We start from the raw sequence: 5,237 nt of genomic DNA on the forward strand, positions 1-5,237 counted from the left end.
CCTCGGCCGCCTCGGAACTATCTGTGTATCAGACGCATCGCGGGATAAGGGGTTGGCAACGGTAGTCGCCCCAAGCGCGTCCGATGCTTGGACCATTCCGAGGCGGCCCTGAAGCCTCTTCCGTCTAGCCGTTGGGTCCTTCTCGCCGCATCCCTCGCCTCGCACCCCGATTGCTATGCGGTGAGGCTCCTCGGCCGCCTCGGAACTATCTGTGTATCGGACGCGTCGCGGGATAAGGGGTTGTCACTGGTAGTCGCCCCAAGCGCGTCCGATGCTTGGACCATTCCGAGGCGGCCCTGAAGCCTCTTCCGTCTAGCCGTTGGGTCCTTCTCGCCGCATCCCTCGCCTCGCACCCCGATTGCTATGCGGTGAGGCTCCTCGGCCGCCTCGGAACTATCTGTGTATCGGACGCGTCGCGGGATAAGGGGTTGTCATTGGTAGTCGCCCCAAGCGCGTCCGATGCTTGGACCATTCCGAGGCGGCCCTGAAGCCTCTTCCGTCTAGCCGTTGGGTCCTTCTCGCCGCATCCCTCGCCTCGCACCCCGATTGCTATGCGGTGAGGCTCCTCGGCCGCCTCGGAACTATCTGTGTATCGGACGCGTCGCGGGATAAGGGGTTGTCACTGGTAGTCGCCCCAAGCGCGTCCGATGCTTGGACCATTCCGAGGCGGCCCTGAAGCCTCTTCCGTCTAGCCGTTGGGTCCTTCTCGCCGCATCCCTCGCCTCGCACCCCGATTGCTATGCGGTGAGGCTCCTCGGCCGCCTCGGAACTATCTGTGTATCGGACGCGTCGCGGGATAAGGGGTTGTCACTGGTAGTCGCCCCAAGCGCGTTCGATGCTTGGACCATTCCGAGGCGGCCCTGAAGCCTCTTCCGTCTAGCCGTTGGGTCCTTCTCGCCGCATCCCTCGCCTCGCACCCCGATTGCTATGCGGTGAGGCTCCTCGGCCGCCTTGGAACTATCTGTGTATCGGACGCGTCGCGGGATAAGGGGTTGTCACTGGTAGTCGCCCCAAGCGCGTCCGATGCTTAGACCATTCCGAGGCGGACCCGAAGCCTCTTCCGTCTAGCCGTTGGGTCCTTCTCGCCGCATCCTTCGCCTCGCACCCCGATTGCTATGCGGTGAGGCTCCTCGGCCGCCTCGGAACTATCTGTGTATCGGACGCGTCGCGGGATAAGGGGTTGTCACTGGTAGTCGCCCCAAGCGCGTCCGATGCTTGGACCATTCCGAGGCGGACCCGAAGCCTCTTCCGTCTAGCCGTTGGGTCCTTCTCGCCGCATCCCTCGCCTCGCACCCCGATTGCTATGCGGTGAGGCTCCTCGGCCGCCTTGGAACTATCTGTGTATCGGACGCGTCGCGGGATAAGGGGTTGTCACTGGTAGTCGCCCCAAGCGCGTCCGATGCTTGGACCATTCCGAGGCGGACCCGAAGCCTCTTCCGTCTAGCCGTTGGGTCCTTCTCGCCGCATCCCTCGCCTCGCACCCCGATTGCTATGCGGTGAGGCTCCTCGGCCGCCTTGGAACTATCTGTGTATCGGACGCGTCGCGGGATAAGGGGTTGTCACTGGTAGTCGCCCCAAGCGCGTCCGATGCTTGGACCATTCCGAGGCGGACCCGAAGCCTCTTCCGTCTAGCCGTTGGGTCCTTCTCGCCGCATCCCTCGCCTCGCACCCCGATTGCTATGCGGTGAGGCTCCTCGGCCGCCTTGGAACTATCTGTGTATCGGACGCGTCGCGGGATAAGGGGTTGTCACTGGTAGTCGCCCCAAGCGCGTCCGATGCTTGGACCATTCCGAGGCGGCCCCGAAGCCTCTTCCGTGTAGCCGTTGGGTCCTTCTCGCCGCATCCCTCGCCTCGCACCCCGATTGCTATGCGGTGAGGCTCCTCGGCCGCCTTGGAACTATCTGTGTATCGGACGCGTCGCGGGATAAGGGGTTGTCACTGGTAGTCGCCCCAAGCGCGTCCGATGCTTGGACCATTCCGAGGCGGCCCCGAAGCCTCTTCCGTGTAGCCGTTGGGTCCTTCTCGCCGCATCCCTCGCCTCGCACCCCGATTGCTATGCGGTGAGGCTCCTCGGCCGCCTTGGAACTATCTGTGTATCGGACGCGTCGCGGGATAAGGGGTTGTCACTGGTAGTCGCCCCAAGCGCGTCCGATGCTTGGACCATTCCGAGGCGGACCTGAAGCCTCTTCCCTCTAGCCGTTGGGGCTTTCTCGCCGCATCCCTCGCCTCGCACCCTGATTGCTATGCTGTGAGGCTCCTCGGCCGCCTTGGAACTATCTGTGTATCGGACGCATCGCGGGATAAGGGGTTGGCAGTGGTAGTCGCCCCAAGCGCATCCGATGCTTGGACCATTCCGAGGCGGCCCTGCAGCCTCTTCCGTCTAGCCGTTGGGGCCATCTCGCCGCATCCCCCACCTCGCACCACGATTGCTATGCGGTGAGGCTCCTTGGCCGCCTCGGAACTATCTGTGTATCGGACGCATCGCGGGATAAGGGGTTGTCACTGGTAGTCGCCCCAAGCGCGTCCGATGCTTGGACTATTCCGAGGCGGCCCTGCAGCCTCTTCCGTCTAGCCGTTGGGGCCATCTCGCTGCATCCCCCACCTCCTCGGCCGCCTCGGAACTATCTGTGTATCGAACGCATCGCGGGATAAGGGGTTGGCAGTGGTAGTCGCCCCAAGCGTGTCCGATGCTTGGACTATTCCGAGGCAGCCCTGCAGCCTCTTCCGTCTAGCCTTTGGGGCCATCTCGCCGCATCCCTCGCCTCGCACCCCGATTGCTATGCGGTGAGGCTCCTCGGCCGCCTGGGAACTATCTTCGTATCGGACGCATCGCGGGATAAGGGGTTGTCACTGGTAGTCGCCCCAAGCGCGTCCGATGCTTGGACTATTCCGAGGCGGCCCTGTGGCCTCTTCCGTCTAGCCGTTGGGGCCATCTCGCCGCATCCCCCACCTCGCACCCCGATTGCTATGCGGTGAGGCTCTTCGGCCGCCTTGGAACTATCTTCGTATCGGACGCATTGCGGGATAAGGGGTTGTCACTGGTAGTGGCCCCAAGCGCGTCCGATGCTTGGACTATTCCGAGGCGGCCCTGCAGCCTCTTCCGTCTAGCCGTTGGGGCCATCTCGCCGCATCCCCCACCTCGCACCCCGATTGCTATGCGGTGAGGCTCCTCGGCCGCCTTGGAACTATCTTCGTATCGGACGCATCGCGGGATAAGGGGTTGTCACTGGTAGTCGCCCCAAGCGCGTCCGATGCTTGGACTATTCCGACGCGGCCCTGTGGCCTCTTCCGTCTAGCCGTTGGGGCCATCTCGCCGCATCCCCCACCTCGCACCCCGATTGCTATGCGGTGAGGCTCCTCGGCCGCCTTGGAACCATCTTCGTATCGGACGCATCGCGGGATAGGGGGCTGTCACTGGTAGTCGCCCCAAGCGTGTCCGATGCTTGGACCATTCCTAGGCGGCCCTGAAGCCTCTTCCGTCTAGCCGTTGGGGCCTTCCCGCCCCATCCCTCGCCTCGCACCCCCGATTGCTATGCGGTGAGGCTCCTCGGCCGCCTTGGAACCATCTGTGTATCGGACGCATCGCGGGATAAGGGGTTGGCACTGGCAGTCGCCCCAAGCGCGTCCGATGCTTGGACCATTCCGAGGTGGCCCTGAAGCCTCTTCCGTCTAGCCGTTGGGGCCTTCCCGCCCCATCCCTCGCCTCGCACCCCGATTGATATGCGGTGAGGCTCCTCGGCCGCCTTGGAACTATCTGTGTATCGGACGCATCGCGGGATAAGGGGTTGGCACTGGTAGTCGTCCCAATCGCATCCGATGCTTGGACCATTCCGAGGCGGCCCTGCAGCCTCTTCCGTTTAGCCGTCGGGGCCTTCCCGCCGCATCCCTCGCCTCGCATCCCGATTCCTATGCGGTGAGTCTTCTCGGCCGCCGCGGAACTATACCTGTTATTGCTACTGCATCCTTCGGCTGGTAACCTCCTCTGCCGCCTTGGAACGTTCTCTTTGTCGGACGCGTCGCGGGATAAGGGGTTGGCACTGGTAGTCGCCCCAAGCGCGCCCGATGCATAGACCGCTCCGAGTCGACCTTGCTTTCAGCCTCTCACATGCATAGACCTCTCTGAGTCGACCCTGCAGCCTCTCACGTTTAGCCTTTGGAATCTCGCCTCACAACATGATTGCTATCCTTGATGCATCCCTTGCCTCGAGCCCTGATTGCTTTCTTGGCTGCATCCCTCCTCTCCTCACAGCCCGGTTGTCATCACTGCTTCATCCGTCGCTTCATGCATTCTGGCTGCTGGGCCCTTCCCACCGCACACCTCGATTGCTATCTCTTCTGCATCACACACCCCGATTGCTATCTCTGCTACATCCCTCGGCTCTCACTTCTGCATCCTTCGCCTCACACCTCGATTGCTATCAATGCTGCATCCGTAACCTCACACCCCGATTGCTATGCGGGGAGGCTCCTTGGCCGCCTTGGAAATTTCTGTGTGTCGGACGCACCGCGGGATAAGGGGTTGGCACTGGTAGTCGCCCCAAGTGCGCCCGATTCTTAGACCGCTTCGAGGTGACCTCGTAGCCTCTTTCGTCCAGGCTTCCTGCCTTCAACGCCCTTTTTACACCTCGATTGCTATGCGCGGGCTCGTTGGCGTCTATCACCTCTCTGCGAAGAGTGGCACGATGATTGTTGGGGTAAATCGTAGCAGTCCGATCTCTGGCCTTGGGCCATTGTGAGGGCTGATCGATTTCCTGTGCGCATCTCGTGTTCGCCCAGTAACAGACTCGACGACTTGTAATCGGTCTTGTTCCCGATTGTTCCTGGAGGTAGTCTTCGGAACTCTTGGATTTGACCTGTCACTCGAACTGTCCTCTTCCGAGGATGCTTGTGTGTGTGTGCTTGTGCCATTTCCTTGGCGGTATTAACGAGATATTAAAGAGCGGAGTGAGCGCCTCGCCCAGCTATGTTTGGGGCTCTCACTCCCTTACCCGGTGTGCGACCGCTTTGCACGTAGGTTGCGGAGCATCGCGACTCTTTCGATGTTTGGCGGTTGTCTTCCGGTGATGCGTTGGTCCCGAAGTGCACGTTACTAGCATTTCTGCCATTGTTCTCGATCTTTGGCACGTTCCTTCGTTGCAATTGGATATATATCTCCGTTTATACGCGCAGGCTTCTCCCGCCTATTCAGCGCTGTCCCACTCTCAGCACTCTCGTGGTCTCCTTGGCTTCTCTCTCCC

Source organism: Cryptomeria japonica, unplaced genomic scaffold (genome assembly GCF_030272615.1).
Source record: "Cryptomeria japonica unplaced genomic scaffold, Sugi_1.0 HiC_scaffold_168, whole genome shotgun sequence".
In the NCBI taxonomy this organism is placed as follows: Eukaryota; Viridiplantae; Streptophyta; class Pinopsida; order Cupressales; family Cupressaceae; genus Cryptomeria; species Cryptomeria japonica.